Source organism: Mesoplodon mirus (genome assembly GCF_964341445.2).
Source record: "Mesoplodon mirus genome assembly, chromosome: 3".
Taxonomy (NCBI): Eukaryota; Metazoa; Chordata; class Mammalia; order Artiodactyla; family Ziphiidae; genus Mesoplodon; species Mesoplodon mirus.
In genome coordinates this window covers 158470484-158490449 of record NC_138978.1, presented here as the reverse complement: position 1 = coordinate 158490449, position 19966 = coordinate 158470484, and the positions used below count along the sequence as shown (strand labels likewise).

Genomic DNA, 19966 nt, shown 5'->3' with positions numbered 1-19966 from the left:
AACAAAGCTGGACAGAATAAACCCTGCTCCCAGGGAGATACAGAATAGTAGGGCGTGGGTCTGTACACACACTCCAAGGGGCTGTGAGAGCCCAGAAAAGGAAGCGCTCAACTCTGCTACCAATCTCGATGGTGAGAATGAGCCAGGAAGGGCGGGGAATGAGGAGGACTCCCAGTGACACATGAAGGTGAGTCTCTCTTGTCGATGGGACAAGAGAATGAATCAACCCCTAGAAGTCAAAGAGCTCAGGCTAGGGAAAGGCCTCAAGGGTTCATCTGGTGTCCAGACACGATGTTACTCCAGCCATTCCAAAGAGAATTTCGTGAACACACCCATCCTGGGCAGGAGGTTTACCCCTCATCGCTGACCTCAGGCAGAAGCCTAAGCCTGCTCCTACTTTGTGGTGTTCGTCACCCAGCTGCCCTCAGCCCTCAGTACACCCCTGGCTCTGAGAGATGCCTTCAGGATAAAACACAGCATCTAGGGAATGAGTTCCTTCCCCCCAGATTGACAAACCTCAGGGAAGGCAGATCCCACCCCCAGAAAAGCGGGGTCCCTGGATGCAAGGGACTGAAGGCAGTGGCTGCTCATCCTCTCTGCAGCATCTCTCAGCTGAATAAAAAGAACAGGATTTACACACCCAGGACGTTGCGTGGGGCAGAGCTCGAGTGGGGTGATGGGTGGTGTGATAACGATTAAAATTGAGGCTGCAGTGGTTGAATGCCTGGTGAGTTTGAGAATTGCCGGCTGGGATGTTGTTACCCAAGATATATGCATCCCCCTATGTGGGTCAGACGGGCTCACGGCTGGAATTTCAAGCACTTGCTTCAATTGTTCCCGGAGTTCTGGTCATTGATATGCTCGGCACTTGGTCACTGACCTGACGCAGGGTTCTTGTGGTTTGCTCTCATATCTGGGACTGAGAGCCTTGAATACAACCAACACAGACGGGATCCAATAAAAAGCAGTTGTAAAGGCTGACCTGCCACCACCCTGCTTCCCAGGGCCCCAGCTGTGGGGTGAGGCTGCTGGGAGGGAGGGATGCTGGCTGGTTTCCCCACAGTCCTTTTGTGTCAGCTGAAGGCTCCCCTGAACACTTCCCGTCTGCTACAAACCAAGGCTGGGGCCCACAGGGATATGAGTCTCCCATGATCAGACTGGAATACAAATGGAGTTGCCAATTTAAAGATCAGGTTAGGTGGCGTGGAATGGGAGGGGCACACAAGGAGAAACTCCTTTCCAAAGCCCCATCATTCTATATGTGAAAATTCAAGTCACTAACAAGGCTCCGTCTGTTTTCAGTTCCCGCCCCCTCTTCCCAGGCCCTTGCCCAAAAAAGGAGAAAAGGAAGCTTTAAATCGTCACCCTAAATCCTCTTTTATCTTTGACATAATCTGCCAGGATTTGTGCCCCTGCCAATGCAGTGAGATTCTGATGCCCCAGGGCCCCCTTTGACTCCTGCCAGGGCCCACAAACACCTCCCCATTCCCACCCCTCCTCCCCCCAGCACACAATTGGAAGGAAAAAGCTTGAAGGTTTCCCAAAATATAAGTAAATAGGGTCATCGGGATAAGTAGGAAGACCTGGGTAAGCAAATCCCTTCACTTACTGAAACTTGGTCATAGTCAGAGCTGAGTTCCCTCCCTCAAGTCCCAGATGAGATGAGCTTCTTAGCAGAAGCTGAGTCAACCAAACACTGGCAGAGTCCACATCCCAGGGGGGAAGTGTGACATCAAAGCCATCAACTGGTCCCCAACTGATCCATCCTTCTAATAGTCACTGCCACGTATGGAACAGAGACTAAATGTTCTCTCACATATTCCTCCAGATAACCCCTATAAAGTAAGTTCTGTTCCCTCACTTTACAGTTGGGGAACTGAGCCTCAGAGAGATTGAGTAACTTGCCCAAGGTCACACAGCAGTGTGTGGTAGAACCAGGATCAGGTCATCTGACCCAGAGGCCTGGCTTATAACCATTCGGCCCTAGTGCCACTGACATGTGTGCCTTGGGTCAGCGTGCCATGTCATCTCAGTCTGGTCATATTCTTTGCCTGGGCCACCACGGAGCCAGCTTCTTGAACTTCTTTCCAGTATGCTCTCCCCTTCCCTTCCTTCAGCTGAAACAGGTACCCTAAATGTGTCTCTCCTGGACCCAATCCATGGAGTACTCCTCACTAGTGGACATATGCTGCCGTGAGCACATGAAAAGGACCCCAGGCAGCCCTTCCCTCACAGCACCTACCACAGGGGGTTCCTTGCTTTTCTTCCCTCCTTCCTCCCTTCCTCTCTCTCTCTCCCTCTCTGCCTTCCCAAGCTTTCGGCTAGCATTTCCAGCTTTCCTACATGCCAGCTAGATGAGCCATCGGAGTCGGCACTGGTCATTCAAAGGAGGTCTTATAAATTCCATCCTCTTCCTGCAAGACCATCCCTGACAGACCTGTCCCCATGTAGCATTCTCAGGGCCCTGTCAGCTGAGAGGGTCCCACAGCTCTCAGCAGACGACCGCCTTTTGTCAAAGGCACTTTGTGAAGGACTTAATGCGTTGTCACTGAATTTGCTTACCATTGCTACGTGACTTATTGGGCTAAGGGACAATGAAGGCAGGCATCCCGTATAGCCCATATAGCCACCTCTGCACAGCACCTCCAGAGTACTCAATTCTTGCTGCTGACTGGCTGAGCCAGGTGGCCACTGAGTGCACATGACAACTAGCAGCCAATCAGCGCTCCCCACACCTTTTTAAAAAGATTCACACGTGTTTAATGTGTATAAAGCCAAGAAAAAGACAGTCCCGAATTCAATAGCAGTATTCTGTACAATTCATACGGTGGGGTTGAGAGGGAAGGTGAAGAGGCCGTAGAACCTACACCCCAACATGTACAAAAATAACTTAATAGCAACTCCCACCTGCAAGGAAGACATAGCTCTCTTTCCAGCCACCCGGTCCAAGTGAGGGGACATAGCACAGAAAACCCAGCACGGCGGGGGCTAACCCATAGGGACCCAAGGGGCTGGTGGGGGTGAGGACGGGCAGTAGTCCTGGGGAGGGACTACGTGGAGGTCCTGAGGCGATTGTTGGCTGAGCGAAAGCTCAGCAGCTTGTCCACCATGGGCGGGCATAGAAGAGCTAACTTGCCAGACTCGTGGGGTGGCTGTGCTCCTGCAGGAGATTCAGGCAGTACTTGTGGAAATCCGGCTTCTAGTCGATGTAGGTCACAGCTGCCATGCTGGGCACAGGACGAGTTTGCTGTGGTCCTGGAAGATGTTGCAGGATGCAGGATGATGGTTCTGTGCTTGCAGAATCAAGTAGGCAGGTAGGGTTGCTGGACTAGTTCATCACCTTCCCCTGGGTGCCCACCTTCAGCAAGTGTTCACTCATGCAGTTTTGGAAGTACTTGGAGAGTTGATCTTCATGGAGGAGTCGGGATGGGAACTCACAGCGGGGGAGAACTCTGCACCACCGTGCTCTGTGAACCACAGACCGTCACCAAGGCACCCGAGGATGAGGTGAGTCCAAGCATCAGAGAACACCCCCTACACTTCGCTACACGGCTGATGCCCGAGGCTGCACTTGTCCCAATAGTCCCCCACCTGCTGACTCAGAAGATGGGGATGCCGGAGGGATCCTCAGCCTCCTCTTGCCTCACCAGCCCCCTCTCAGAGGGCTTGGAGGCATTCACGCTATGCAGCCGCTGCAGCAATGTGGCACTCTCTGGTCTCCTGGACCACTGGTCCCTCTTTGCCCCAGGGAGTCTTGGGCATAGAGTTCTCTAGGCCTTTATTTAGGACTGTGAGTGGCTTCCTGTTGCTGGGATCCAGGCTTCTGAGAGCGATTGAATACCTTGATGGAATGGTGGGGCAGGTAATGGGAGATGGGCTGGGATGTAGCCAGAAGAAAAGAACTCGTCTTGAGCCGCTCATGAATGATCAGGTGGGCAATGGGACCTGTCTGCGGCATCTTCTGGAAGCGGGGGGTGGCCACGGGGTTGATGTGCTTGGGGATCCTGCATTCATTCTTCTTGATCCAGAAGTAGGTCAGTTTTAGGCAAGAGATATCAAAAGGTGATCTACCCACCGACAAGGTATATATCAACATGATGCACCCAATAGCCCCCCCGTCCACCAGGAAATGGCACCCTTTCTTGCTCAGCACCTCAAGAGCTACGTATTTAGACAGGGTTTTCTTCTTCTGCGCCCCATCATATTCACCTTTGGTTGCCGGGCCAGATCCCCTATTCTCACCTCCAGCTCGTCATTCAGGAAGAGTTTGCCCAGCCTGAGGTCCCAGTGAATAACCTGGTTTGGGTGCAGGTACTGGCAGCCGAGGACCATGTGCTGCAGGTAGCGGCGGACCTCGGGCTGGGTCGTCGCCTTCCTCCGCCAGTGCGGCTCCAGGGGAGATCTTCGGCGGCAGCAGCGCCCCAGCACCACCAACATAAAGTTCGTGTCCACGTGCACCTACGACTCCGTGCTGGTGGGCGAGAGGGCAATGAATAGACATCTCCAAGGACATCTTCTCCTTCCGGTGCGGCCTGAGCAGCCGCGACTCAGGCAGGATCTTGCGGCCAAACGCCTCCTTGGCGTCCTCATCCTGTCAGAGATCTCAAAGCACTTGGTGAGGGCCTCCCTGGTGGCGCAGTGGTTGAGAGTCCGCCTGCCGATGCAGGGGATGCGGGTTCGTGCCCCGGTCTGGGAGGATCCCATATGCCGCAGAGCGGCTGGGCCCGTGAGCCATGGCCGCTGGGCCTGCGCATCCGGAGCCTGTGCTCCGCAACGGGAGAGGCCACAGCGGTGAGAGGCCCGCATACCGCAAAAAGAAAAAAAAAAAAAAAAAAAAAAAAAAAAGCACTTGGTGAAGCCGCCCCTCCCCCAGGAAGCGGCCCAGCAGGCAGCACCGCCAACCGCGCGGCTCCACTACAACCTCCGGGATCTCTTTTGCCTGCTGGATGGCGGTCGGGGGCCCTGGGAGCCACAGCTCCAGAGATCCCGGCTTTCCCCGGTGGGCTGGTGCCCGCGCCAGCGTCTCTGCAGCGCTTGGCAGACGCAGCAGGGTCCTGGCAGAGGTTTGACACCGCTCCGCTGCTCCCCGAATCAAATGCTGCAACGGGACTGTTGCAAAAGCCTCTTTTCTCTCTCCCTCTCTCTCTCTCTCCTCTCTCCTCCTCTCTCCTCTCTCCTCCTCTCTCCTCTTTCCTCTCTCCCTCTCTCTCTCTTTTTTTTTTATCACAACCGGGGAGGAAGAAGCGGGACAGGAGTGGCGCAGGTCCTCCAGGTACCCTGGGCGGCCCCGCCCCACGCGCAGCCTCCAGCCCCAGGACTAGGTTTATTTCCTCGGGCAGAGGCTAAGTGTAGGAAAGGTGGCTTTATCAGATTAAGTCTCACTAGTGAAAATGCTCAGTCGCCCAGCCTCTGTGAGCAAGGCGACCAGCCTCCTGTGTACACAGTGGTTTCCAGGCTGGTAGGTGGTTGTTTTTCCTCCAAACCCTTGGCTAGCTCGGCCTCTCACCCGAGAGCTGTGGTTTGGGGAATGTTTTGACTTGAAACGTTCAGGCCCCTGGTGGTATTTGGAGTTGTGAGACCCTTCTGTGCTAAAAGGAAAAATGAATGGTCTATTTAGAGACTGCTAACAATTCACAGTATAAAGAACAGGCAATAATTCTGCTGCTGACAGGCTGGGTTTCTCAGGGTAGTCCCTGGGGAGCTGGCTGGGCGGCAGTCATGGCCCCTACTCTGGGTATTTCATCTGGAAGACCCCCTGCTAGTGGTGGCAGTGCTTCCAGAAAGCCTCTGCCCTGGCTTTTTCTGGGCCTCCCCTCAATTGCTTCCCAGAACACGCTCCTCTTGGGGCCTGTGCTTGGGCTGTGAATGAGACCACTTTTCCTAAATCCGATGAACTTTGCTCTTGACAAAGGAGGGAAGGGTGGTTATTTGGGAATGCCTTGAAACAGCTTCTCTTGGGTTTGAGTTGTGAGATTTTACCTATCGCAGACATAGACAGAGTTCACCTGAAGGAGGTAACTGCCTTTCCTCTCAAGGACAAAACACACTCCCGGGGGTTTCTGTCACCAGAGTGATGCTTCTTTCTATTGCATCCTAGACTCAGAAGAGAAGGTGAGAATCACAGGCTTCGAAATAAACACCCAACATAATTAAAAACTAAACAGTTTTCTAAAATACCAAAGCTTGTTTCAAAGCTTGACCAAATTAGGAATGGTGTTCATCTAATTTATCAAAATGAATTCCTTTATAGATACAAGTAATCCCAATCAAACTCCCGATAGGCTTTTGTGTAAAAATTCACAAACTGATTCTGAAGTTTATATAGAAATGCAGAGGATCTAGAATAGCAGAAACAATTTTGAAAAAGAAGAATGAAATTGGAAAACTAACACTACCCGATTTGAAGACTATTTCTAAGCTATAAAAATAAAGACAATATGGATTTGGACACACACACGTAGCATAGGCACACAGTATAGAAAGATAGATTAATGGAATAATATGAGTCCAGATGTGGGCCCACATGTGTATAGTCAACTGATTTTAGACAAAGGTGTCAAGGTATTTTGATGGGGGTAATTTGATGCCTTTTTAATGCATTGTGTTGGTATATGATTGGACATTCATATGCCTAAAACCTTGACCCTTACTTCAAACCACATACAAAAATTGACTTGAAACAGATTATAGTAGTAAATGCAAGAACTAAAATTATAAAGCTTCTGGAAGAAAAATAGAAGATAAAACTTTGTGACCTTGGATTAAATAAAGATTTTTAGCTACACACACACAAAAATCATACATCATAAAAATAAAAATTGATAAATTAGATTTCATCAAAATTTCAAAAGATAGTGTTAAGAAAAATGAAAAGACAAGGCACAGACTGTGATAAAATATGTGTAAAACACTCAGTCAATGGGGGTGCAAAATGGTACCCAGTTTGCAGTTTTTTAAAAAGTTAAGCACCCCCGTATCATAGCACCCAGCAATCCCATTCTAAGGTATTTATCCAAGAGAAAGGAAAGCATACGTCGACAAAAAGACGTGTACTCTTAATGTTCATAGAAGCTGTATTCATAATCACCGAAAAGTAGAAACCATTCAAATGCCCATCAATTGGCGAATGGTTTAACAAATTGTGGTATCTTTGGTATAAATAGGTAAAAAAAAAAAAGTTGATAAACGGATAACTACTGAAACTGATACATGTAGCTGTATGGATGAATCTCAAAAGTATTATGCTAAGTGAAAGAAGTCAATCACAAATGACTACATATCAAATGACCATTTATATGACATAATGGAAAAGTCAAAATTGTAGAGACAGAAAGATCAGTGGTTACAAAGGGCTCGGAGAGGGGAGAAATGGCAAAGGGACATGAGGGTACTTTTTGGAGCAATAGAAATGTTCTGTATATTGATTGTAATGGTGGTTACACGACTGACTATATACCTTTGTCAGAACTCCTTGAACATATACTGAACACTTTGAAAGGGTGAATTTTATGATATAGAATTATACCTCAATAAATCTAATTTTTAAAAACTGAAATTCCCAAACCAATTTTGATTAATAGAAGCTCATTAATTTGGATCCCCCTTATCCCTATTTAGTAACAATTTATACCCACAGGAGCCAGAGTTTATACTTGCTCCATCTAAAATGGTTGTTTTAAACCTTTAGTATCCTACTAGCAGGGAAGAGGGGGGAACTCAAATTTGTAGGATGTTACCATGTGCCAGGCAGACATCATGCTGGGCATTTTGCACGTGATTTTATTTGGTTCTTGTTATGGGCTCAATTGTGTCCCCCAAAATTGATATGTGGAAGCCCTAACCCCCAGTGCCTCAGAATGTGACTATACTAGGAGATGGGGCCTTTAAAGAGGGGACTGAGTTAAAATGAGGCCATTAGGGTGGACCCTAATGCAACCTGAATGGTATCCTTATAACAAGAGGAAATTTGGACAGACAGGGAGACACCAGGGTTGCGTGGGCACAGAGGGACGACCATGTGAAGAGGCAGCAAGGGGGTGGCCATTTGCAAGGCAAGGCCTCAGGGGAAACCCAACCTGCCAACACCATGATCTCAGACTTCTCACTTCCAGAATTGTAGGAAAATTAATTTCTGTTGTTTAAGCTACCCCGGCTGTGTGTTTTGTCTTGGCAGCCCTCGTGGACTAATACAATCCTCCCAACAATCTGAGGTGAGGAAGGCAGGAGGAAAAACACAAGGCTCTGTGAGTACTGGTAGCTTGCTCAACTCCAGTGGCTGGTAGGGCAACCTGGGGAGAAACACAGAACTGACACCCAAAGCTCACCACCACCTAGATTGCAAACGTTAGGAAATCAGAGCTGGTTTCTTCTCATCCTTGAACAACCTGTACTCCTTTTTCTCAGTAAATGTTGAATTGATGTAAATAATTAGAGTAACAAGATTTCAGGATGCAGGAGAGACCTACTTTATTTTTATAAATTTATTTGTTTATTTTGGGCTGCATTGGGTCTTTGTTGCTGCGCGTGGTCTTTCTCTGGTTGCGGCAAGAGGGGGCTACACTTCATTGCGGTGCGCGGGCTTCTCATTGCAGTGACTTCTATTGTTGCGGAGCACGGGCTCTAGGCACGTGGGCTTCAGTAGTTTCAGCATGCGGGCTCAGTAGTTGTGGCTCACAGGCTCTAGAATTCAGGCTCAGTAGTTGTGGTGCATGGGCTTGGTTGCTCCATGGCATGTGGGATCTTCCTGGACCACGGCTCAAACCAGTGTCTCCTGCACTGTCAGGCAGTTTCCTAACCACTGAGCCACCAGGGAAGTCCCGAGACCTACTTTAAATATTCAGCTATTTTCCAGGACAAAGTAATATCACTGATTTTTATAAACAGTGACTATGATCATAATAATTGATACCTTTGCCTATCCATTGTGCCCTAGGGGTGGCACCCAGACTTGCTCTCAAGCAGGTCTTATGGGACCTGCGCAATGAATGCTTTCTTAGCCTAGATGTTCATTCATTCCACAAATAGTTATTGAGCACCTATGATAAAACCAAAAGTCGAATTAAAAAAATTTTTTTTCTCTGTAACAGGTTTATCACCAAATCCTAGGTCATGCTGACATTTGGCCCATTAGAACAAATAATTAAGGGGATTTTGCTGTTGTTCATTTGTTTTTTTAAGTCAGATTTTTTTTTTCATTCTGGGCATCAATGCAAAGTGGAGAAAAGAACCCAGAGGTAAGGACTTGCAGTTCAGAAACGGAGGATCCCTTTATACTCTGGGGACCTCAGGGGGCAGAGACCTTCCTCTTGCCATGGTTGGATCCTGGGGGCTCAACAAATAGTGATTTGGGGGTAAATGTCTGTTGAACTGAACTAAATTTTGAATGATTCAACTGGTCAGTGTGGGGAGCAGCCACTCCCAGAGAAGTGACTAGATGTGCCTTGTGTGTGTGTGTGTGTGTGTGTGTGTGTGTGTGTGTGCCTTTTAAATTCAGCCTCACAAAAATTCAGGTGAGTTGGGCTGGCCAACCATCAGCTTGGCCAAGTAAGGGAACCACTAAGTGAAACCAGAAAATGAAGCAGAAGAGACAATTCTGTGAAGAATCAAGTAGTGCTTTTGGGTTTGAGAGGCCAGTGCTTATCCGCACAGAGATATCCAGTGAGCAGCCAGGAGCCTGGAGGAAGAGATGTAAGACCACGAGGACAAGGTGACCCTGAGGGCTCAGCCTGCCCCTCCACTGCCTCCTTGTCGCCTCCTCACCAGTCGACAGGTGTGCTGATGTTACCTTCTAAATGTTTCTTGACTCTTTTCCTTCCTGCCTGCCTACCGTGCACAACTCCAGGCCCTCGGCACCTCCTCCTTAGATCCCTGCTTTCCATCAGCTCACCCCCGACTATCTCTGCCCCTTTAAATCCCCCCATCACACTGTCACCAGAGTCTTATCCAAAATGAAATTCCTAGGATCTCCCTTTCCTGTTTAAAGCCTGTCGCATGCCTGTCTCCCTCTCATTCTTCACCCCTGGGCACAAGTGTTCCCTCTTCCAGAATGTGGTCCCTGATGCCTCCAGATCAGCCAGGGGACCCCCGTGTGCTTAGATCTCAGGTGGATCCTGCCTGACCACACGGAGGCTTCGTTACCTCGGGGTAAGTGTTCCTCCCCCAGAGCCCGGGAGCCCCTCAGGCTGCAACCAGACCTGGCATCTCTACCCTCAGCACCTCTCCCAGTGTCTGGGGCACACGGGTGTTGCACTCGTCTTGGGAGGGAAGAAGGGAGGGGGAGAAAAAGCAAAGAGGGCCTGATACTAATCTTGAAAACTGTCTGTGTGTGGTGGAGGATTAGTCACAGTTCCCACGTCCTACCTGAGGGAGCTCAGCTTGCTGCAGAGGCAGGAGAACTTGGGGCTAACTCCTGGCTTGGCCTCCTCCTAGCTCTTTGGCCTTTGTCAGGCTGTCTAATCTCTGTGGGTCTCAGTTTTCTCTTCTAAATAAAGGGGTAGGACCAGATGAACTCCACAGTCCCTTTAGCTCTGAATCAAAAGGCACCACGGGTCACCAGCCACAGGAACCTTGGCCCCATCTCAGCACCCAGTAACTTACCACCCAGAACCTCCTGCATCTGCCCCATGCCCTCCTGGCTGGTCTCCTGACCTCCCTCTCCCCAAGCTGCAGGGAGCCCACGGCAGCGTCATTAGAAAGCAGTGACAGTCACAGCCTTGCCCATGGACCCCACCAACAGCTTTCACAGGGGATTAAAGTCATTGTGGCTTCTCTTCAGAGTTTAACCAGCTGTTGTCTGGGGCTGGGCTTCCCTTCTCATAAACTGCTGAAGCCCAGATGGCCATGTCTTTGGATCTTCTTTATTGTCTTCTTTTTTTGTGTGTGTGATACGTGGGCCTCTCACTGTTGTGGCCCCTCCCGTTGCGGAGCACAGGCTCCGGACACGCAGGCTCAGCGGCCATGGCTCACGGGCCCAGCCGCTCCGCGGCATGTGGGATCTTCCCAGCCCGGGGCACGAACCCGTGTCCCCTGCATCGGCAGGAGGACTGTCAACCACTGCGCCACCAGGGAAGCCCTACTGTCTTCTTTTAAACCTCAGTAAATTCCTCTTTCCACCTACTGCTGGAGAGGAGTCTGCCAGGGCTTGAGGAAGCACAGCCCTCCTCCCACAGGTAGCCCCTCCTCCCCACCTAACTGGGCAACAGCCTCTGTGAATAAGGAAGCGCTGGTGGGCTCCGGCTGGGCACTGTGTGGCACTGTGGTGTCCTTGGGCCCTGCGCCACTGTGGAGAGATGGGGTGAAGGACACAGCCTCTCTCCTCACATTCCTCACAGCCTAGTAGGAAACACAGGTAAGAAGTAGCTATTGAGAAGGATGGAGATAAATGACAGGAGAACACATCCCACTCCTTCATGAATTCTATTTTTTTTATCTCCCGATAGAATCTAAGCTCCACAAGGGCAGGGACCTTGTCTTACTCACCACTGGATTTCCTGCACCTAACACTGCAACTGCCACATAGCAGACCTTCAAGAAATATCTGTTGGTTGAATGAAAGAACGTCATGTTCCTTGCCATATCCCCAGCTCCCAGCACAGCACTTAGTTCAGTAAATTCTTGATAAAAGAACAAATCAATGAGGGAGTGTCAGAGCAGGGCTTTAAAGGATGAATAAGAGTTAATCAAAATAAGGACATAAAAAGAAAGGGGCAGGAGATTCCAAGGGCAGACAGGATAACATTTACAAAGGCAAGTGCAAATGTGCAGTTTTCATGGAACAGCAGCTTGTTGGAAGTAATCCAACATTTGACCTGAAAATAAATTGGACTATAGTTTTGCAGAAGAGTAGCAGACGACCACCTAGGTGTTCTTTTTTTAAAATGTTGAACATCTGGGGAACAGTTTAATAAACTGTCATATGACACAGGGGAGTGTTGTACAGCCGTTAGCACGATTAAGATGGCCATTTTTTGTGTGTTTCTGAATAATACATAAAGTGAGCAGCAGAATTCGATCAAGCCTGTACATCACGACTGCCTTGTGGCCAAATCAACAGCTGCATTTGGCTGCTGGACATTGTAACTTTTCAAAATGTTTATATATTTCAATATATTGTCTTGTCAATGTTTTTAAATAGACAAAAGGGGGGGGCAATAAACAGGAAAGGCCCACAGTCTCCTCCTAGGACCAAGTCCCAGGGAACACATTCCAGGTGAGGAAAGGGATTCTATTTACATTTCTTTCCCTTCTACCACCAACTTATCAGCTTTAGATCATTAAAAAGTCACAGGGGGGCTTCCCTGGTGGCGCAGTGGTTGAGAGTCCGCCTGCCAATGCAGGGGACACGGGTTCGTGCTCGTGTCCCGGTCCGGGAAGATCCCACATGCCGCGGAGTGGCTGGACCCATGAGCCATGGCCACTGAGCCTGCGTGTCCGGAGCCTGTGCTCCGCAACAGGAGAGGCCACAGCAGTGAGAGTCCCGTGTACCGCAAAAAAACCGCAAAAAAACCCCAAAAAAAACAGTCACAGGGCCATTGTGTTTCTATTATATTGATCACAACTTTTTTTGTTTGCGAGTGACAGAAACTTAATTCAAACTAGCTCAAGCACAAGAACTAGCAAGTGCAGGAGCAGGTTCTTTCTATGTTTCTGTGTGTGTGTGTATCTATCTACATATCTATCTATCTTTATCTATTATCATTTATCTAGAGTCTGTCTATCTAGGGTTTTCTTCCTTCAAGAATAGCCTCATTTTCTCCTACTATAAATAGCTTCCTCTTTGCAGTCAAGGAAGCATGCTTCTTTGGATCCATCCACATAAAAATCCCAGGAAAAGCCTTTGGTGAGTTCTGCTTGGATCACATGCCCACTCCAGACCAATCCCTGTGACTAGCGACCAACCCGGGTCAAGTGTCCTCCCATGATGAACAGCACCTTGACTGACAGATCCAGGAAAATAAGAGAAGTGTTCTCCCAAACGAAGAGATGCTGAGGAAAATCAAACTACACGTCACCCACAGCAGCCTTGCAGGTGTCCCAGGCAGCCAGGTGCCATGTGTGGGTGGACACGCTGACATCATATCTTCATTCAGCGTAGGAGAAGGTAAACTTTGCATATGCATTTTTCATTTCTCACTGTAACCTCTTTTCTGGGTCTCAGTTTCTTCACCCATAAAGTGTGTATGTTGGGTTAAATTCACCTTTAAAAGTCCGTTGCAGATATGACCTAGCACTGCTGAGATATTTACACTTAGAATCTTGCTAACATCTGAATAATGGAAATGTCTGTTTCCTTGGTTGATTAATTCATGAGGTAGTTTTGGATATTTTAACTTTGTTGCTGTCAGTCATTTAAAAAAAAAAACTTGATCTGTTATTCTGCAAAGAAATCTAATCTCCTTCCCAAAGAGTATTTTTCAGTCTCATTCAGAATCTTGATTATTTGGATCATCATCTTTGAAAGAATGAGATATATGGGGGTGAAGTACTTTAGATCCATCCCGATTTTTAATTCTTAGCCCCAAACATTTTATTATTTCTAATCTATCCTGGAAGCTGCAGGAAGGGAAATCATTGCTCCCTTAGATTATCTGGAGCCCCCTTGACCTTGGTAGAGAATGTCATTCCAGGAGGGAAGGTCTCTGAGCCTGAAACAGTGGCTGTGTTATATTTACTGAGTATCAGTCATGTGCTTACGAAGTGTAAGGAAATCGAAATCGCTGAGGCATCAGCCCTTCACAGTGGTGTGGGACTCTGTGCCTCTTCCAAGCCTACCCATCTGCCCTACTCCCAGCCCCACCAAACCTGGGCCAGAGCAGGGCAGGTGTAGAAAAGAGGGCCCAAAGAAGGAAAATGACTTACGGTCAAGTGCTAGATGGTAAAACTTGAAATTAAAACCCATCTTCTGACTTCTTTCTAGTTCTCCTTCAGCATGATCCTCCTCTGTCTCACCTTCACCTCCAGCCACATTCAGAGCCTCCTTCTCCAAGACTTAAAACCAAGCCCAACCCTTCCTCACCCTCAGCTCCCAAGACCTGCTTAGTAGCGCCGCGACCCTGACCACCTGCCATGCTGGGCCTTCCAGCCTTGCCTCCCACAAACATCTTCATTGGGCAGCGTCACTTCCAGGCATCTGTTGTGTTTGCAGAGAAAGCCCTTTCCTTAACCCAAGCCTAATAATCCAAAGTCTCACTCCCCGAGGGATCTTCTAACAGCCAAGCCTTTGTTTAATTGTGGAGCCTGCCCCCACCCCGAAGTGTGTCTCGGCTCTGTCTGAGGCTCCCCACCTACAGTCCCACTCCCCTGCACACATTGGAAGACCTGTGGCTTTCTTTCACACCCCTGAGGATGTGACAGCGGATGCTGAGGCTGCCTGCCAGCCCCTGGGGCTGCAGAAGCTTCCGCTGGCTGGCTGGGGTGACAGGCAAGGTCAGCATCCAGGTCGATCCTGGACCACAGGGGCTGCCACCTGTTTGGTGTTTCCTAGATCACTGGCTCAGGGAAGGGGTGACCTGACTTCTCCCAGAACCTCCCCCTCACATCCAACAGAACTTTATTCCTCAAAGATCACAGCTTTCTTCAATGGGCTTGAGTGGCCAAAACCTGATATAGCAACAGAAACTTTACAACTTGAGAAGAACCCCCAATTGTCCTCCCATTCATTCTTCCGAAGAGACTAGTAAAAACCATAGCTAACTGTCCATTTCATAATTTATTTTTTCTTTCATAAAAATATTTATTGGACTCACTAGATTCTTGGCAAATTAATGAAGCTGACATGCTTTTTCAGACCCTTCATTTTCCTCACGTCTCAAAGCCCATCATAAATGCTCCCTCATCCAGGAAGCCTCTCCTAGAGTTGCTATTTTAATTCAATTTCATAGGACATAGAACCCTCAAGGGTTTGCTACTCACCGCTGTCTCCTCCACTCAGGCCTTGCCTTGGTGACTGGTACTGCAGCTAACTCTGTTATCACTAGACTAGACTTGGACAGAAACATCCAGAAGCAGAGTTTCTAATTCTCCACTCCTCATGCAGATGCCCCCAACCCATCAGCCTTTTGAAGCCCATTCCTTCCCACAGGACATCTCTACCCTCAGTCACAGAGTACTTCGCCAAGAAACCCAGTCTGTCTTTGTCCTGCTGACTCTGGCCTTCTGAACGTGATAACCAGATTAGTCTTAATGAAACACCGTGATGGTGCCTTGCTCTGACTCAGAAGCATGCATTCGTTTTCTACTGTTCATAGAATTTTTTCAGTCGTTCATCAAGGATTTGTTGAGCACCTACTATGCTAATTACTCTGCAAGACCCTGGGGATATAAAAGTGAGCAAAATACAATTGCAGTCTAGATGGGAAGACAAAAATAGGCAAGGAAAACAATAAATACAGTTGGTGCTGTGCCAGGCACACAGAATAGGAGCACCTAGGCTGGCCTAGGAGGGCTTTGTCAGGCAAGGTGGAGGTAAGACAGATAACCTGAATAAAACCTCCCTTACCTGCGTTCTGTGTCCTTCCATCCTCCAAGCTGTCCCCACTAAGAGTGTCTGCTCTGAGTATGCCACCCCACCACCAACTTAAACACATTGGCCCCCCTGCCTTCCTCCTTCTTCCTCTAGTCTAAATGGTTTTTCCTGGTGTGGATCGTAAATCTACAACTAAATGGTGAATTCCAGCAGAGCAGGACAGGCAGTCTTTGAGCCAAGTTCAGCTCCATGGTCTGCAGAGGACTGGTGGAGTAAGTACTCTGGCAGAGACGGTCAGTGTTACAGCCAGGCGATGCCCAGCTAAAGATGACATTTCCCCACCAATCAGAGGGCATGTAAAAGTGGAACATGTAAAAGTGGAGGTGCACCGCTTCTGGGTCCGGACCTTAGTGATGCTGCTCGTGCTCTCCTCCATGCCCTCATCCCTCTTCTCCTGGCTGACAGCCACATGTGGCTGTGGCCCTGCCTTGATCATGACCTGCAAAAGAAATCAATATCCTGGTCCTTAAGCCGTTGTATTGTTGGCTCTCTTTGTTGGAGGCTTACCACACCTAATACAATTTCCAGCACGCTGGCTTTCTAGCTTCCACCGCAAGCATGGAAAATCTAGCAACGCTATGCCTGCAATCTTGCAGGGCCACAGTCAGCAGGCCGTGAGCCCCATCCAGGCGCAGACCCCACGGTGCCCAGTGAGGCTGAGAGCTGGTGCCCCTGCCCTGGCCCTTGAGCTCTTGCTTTTCTGCCCCTTTACTCTTCCCCATGAACTGCCTGATTCTCGCAGGCACATTTGCAGAAGCATTTGAGCCTCAGAGCAGAACATGATTCAGAGAGTCCTGTGGCTGATGATCCATTTGCCTGGCTCTTCTCTCAGGAGTTTGTCCTGTTTTAAAATCTAAACCAGTTATTTCACCCCTGTTTTAGGACCTGGATTAGACCCAATGCCTCCCCCACAACAAATATTCTATAATATCCCCTTTATGTTCCTTAAATTAAATTAATATTATCCACCTACATTCGATTCTAAAAATCAGTATAATGCCCTAATGGAATGTAAAGGCAAAAAAAACCCCAAAGTCGCCTAGGATAACATCAGATGTGTTTCCATATGTAAAGGTTTGGTGCGACTGCGTCAGGAGCCAGCAGGAAGTAGTCAGATCCTCCCGTGTGGAAATCTGACAGCTGCAGACGCAGACCGGCACAGGCATGTGATTTTGGTAACAAATACCACAAGTGTCATTGCTATCAGGGATCTGATTCTTCCAAAAGATGAACAACTCTTGGTAAAACCCCAAACGAAACAAAAGTCTGTCTTTCCTTGATTTTCCACAACCGTTAAAACATGAAACAAATACTCTTTATGTTGATGAGTAAAATGGAGTTCAGGTTTACTCTCAGACCATTCCAAACACATCCTCTGCTGAGAATACACAGAGAGGCCTCAAGTAGTCATGCAGGCCAGGGGCAGTTCTTGGTTGGGGACACCAGCCAGAGCGTTTCTGCCTGTCCAGCATCTCTGCCCTTTCCCACTAAATGGTAAGATCATCCCAGGCCACTGTTAAGACAGCCACATACACTCGGGCATTTCCAAAGGTCCCCTTCCAGCAATTCTTTCCCCATGAGAACCGCTGCTTCAAACCCAGAAGATGCACAGAGGCGACGGCGATGTGGAAGCAAATATGAATAGGAATCGAGGCATCGCCTCATCTTGATTTTCTGTGACTCTCTGGACTTGGTAGGCTTGTGTTCAGCAAAGCCATGGGCGATGGTCAGAAAGGACTGTGCTGGGGCCCGCGGTGAGTGCGCTGCTTTTCCCTCTTTGACTCGGGAGAGGAGGAGGAAGTGGCCGCTTTCTCCCTGCTCCCCTGGAAACGCGGCAAGACAAGCTCTCCCTCCTCGTTTCTGTGTTGCAAAAGGAGGTATAGGTAAAGCAAGAGTCCGAACCTGAATGAAATTCAGTTCTCCCATGCCTCTCATCTCCTGCCTATTAATAGCCTCCTGGAACGAGTCACATTTGGGACGTTTATTCACCACCTCTGAGAGTGCGTTCACCTAAAATAGTTCCCGGGCCATTTTTCTCGGCTGCTGTGATGCTGCGCAGCCCAGAGGGACACCGGTTTCTCAAAGAAATGTGCGTTCAACCCGGTTCCACCCGGGCTGAGGTGGAGCCCAGAGTCAAAACATCAATCGGCTTCTCACCAACTTAGAAAACATGGCATATGAACGCTGCATCCTCTGGACCCTTCCCCAGGCACCAGCCTCTTGGCTTCTCCTCACTGAAGAAACCCCCTACTTTCTCCTCAGGCCTTGGTGTTGTCTAAGCTCTTATATGGCTCCCAGTGGCCTTCTGGACAAGTGCTGCAGTGGTTACAGATGTGTGCAATGGAGGAACAGTGAGAATCTGGTGCACAACTAATAATTGTTTGTGAAAAGAATCAGGAGGGCAGAAATCTGCCACTTTGTTACTACTTCCTGTTTCCAGCGGTAAATCTGTTGAATAACAATTAAAAACAGAGAAAGTGAGCAAGGTGTACTTCTTCTCAGGACCCTTCTTGGTCCTCAGATCCAATCCCCTCTGAGCAAATGCCTCACTTTCCTCATTTCATGCCATTCCACCACCTCATTTCCTCCTCTGTCCAAAACCATCTTTAACTGTCTGATGGGGAAGGTTCTGACCTGACAGGACGATTAAATATTAATACCGTGATTGAAGAGCCTGTGTGCAAATCAATTAAAAATAGGACATGTGGAGCTGAGACGTTTTCAATCTATTTTTTTCTTTCTGTCAGGAAAGCTGTGGAGCTCAGACCCCAGTGCCCTGGGGCTGGGATGGATCCCAGAGAGCATCCACACCTTCTGCCAGTTGGGTAGCCGGTCACCGCCCTCCTCAGTTGGGGCAGGTGAAGGGGCTGATGTGGCCTTTCTCCTGCCAGGAAGACGAGCAGGGACTTGAACGCAGATCACCCCCTCCATCGATCTCCTCCAGGACAAGATGCCACCCTCTCTGGCTCCCATCCCGTGCCAGCCTTCATCAGATGTTTGTCATTATTTGCTAGTTTTGTTGACACCTTGTTCTAGAATGTGAGGGAATACATTAAGGGCAGGAACTGTCCTCTTCATCTTTCCACGCAGATCCCCCCCAGTCCCTGGAATCTGGTGCACAACTAATAATTGTTTGTGAAAAGAATCAGGAGGGCAGAAATGTGCCACTTTGTTACTACTTCCTGTTTCCAGCGGTAAATCTGTTGAATAACAATTAAAAGCTCAATTCTTCTACTTTCTTCCAAGTTGACTTGAGGTGGCATATGAGTGACAATATAGCATACTCTGAGAAAGTCCAGAACAAATGAGGATTTATTTCTGTAAAAAAGAAGAGAGGACAGCTCCTTCCAAACCCCTGACACAATGTGGTTCTTAGGTAGATGGGCCCCAAAATAAATTCATCGCCAAATAAGATCAGAAAAGGCATCAAGATCCATTGCAAAATAAAGGCTCTGGGACATTCTGTAATCAAGAAATCCACTTAACATCCTTTAATTTGGCATTTCCCAAATTTTGTTTTGTGGAAATATGTTAACATCCTGTAGAACCAGGCAAAGGCTGGCCCAGCAGATCTCTAAGTTCTGTTTCAGCTCAAGTATCCCATAGTTTTAGGTCTTTAAAAGGCAACAGTAGGAACAAGGAATTTGAAGTCAGAACACTTAAGCTTGATTTCAAGCACTGCCTCTCATTAACTGAAAAACCTGGGTAAAGTCGGTCTCTCAGAACCTCAGTCTTCTTATCTGTGAAATGGGGATAATGATGGTATCTGTACCATTATGCTGCTTTGAGGATCACATTAGGTAACTAATGTATGCTAAAGCAATTTATAAACTGGACATGGCAGATATATATCAGCTATTACTATTATAAATTAAGAACGAAACAGAACTAGAAGTTGAACCTGAACAATTTCTTATCACCTAGTCACCTGCTGGAAACTGGTTTACCACAGCCCTGACTGCTCTTAATACTTCAGAGTAAAGACACATATTTTTTTAAATGGAGCAAATCCCTTGAATTCTTTCTTTTTCTTTTTCAGGTCAATACTTTCAACATCATTTCAACTTAGTATTTGTGCCAGAAAAGGAAAGAAATTAAAAACAAACAATGATTTGTTCTTCTATGCAGTGACCCTCCAGTTGAGTGAGTTTGGGGCTTTTCATTCAATGCCAAATGCTGGTGGTCAAATTAAAAACAGAGTACAAGACAAAGAAGACACTGATGGAGAAGAAATTCATTGCATAGAACCAAATTCCACTACAGCAAATTCAATACAGACAGTCCTAAGACACAGTTCTTCAGTGGGAAAAAATTGTCCTGCTGCATTCAGAACAGCTCTCTTCCCGGGTAGAAGGAATGTTGCTTTTTCACACCTCGTGCTGGTACCTGGTGAGAGTCATCCTGGCCCAGACAACACTTTCCTATCTTCTGCACATAATAAGT

General features: G+C 48.1%; 1 pseudogene across 1 annotated transcript; it reads right to left on the bottom strand.

Moving 5' to 3' along the window:
- Nucleotides 1–3050: 3050 nt before the first annotated feature.
- LOC309799304 (serine/threonine-protein kinase PLK1-like) lies at nt 3051–18454 on the bottom strand (annotated as a pseudogene). Its single transcript has 8 exons — nt 18335–18454; nt 17057–17383; nt 15806–15962; nt 14336–14443; nt 10597–10662; nt 10194–10253; nt 4850–5079; nt 3051–4591 (listed from the first exon to the last, which is right to left on the bottom strand). The product of its transcript is annotated as a serine/threonine-protein kinase PLK1-like (transcript).
- Between the last annotated feature and the right edge of the window lie 1512 nt (nt 18455–19966).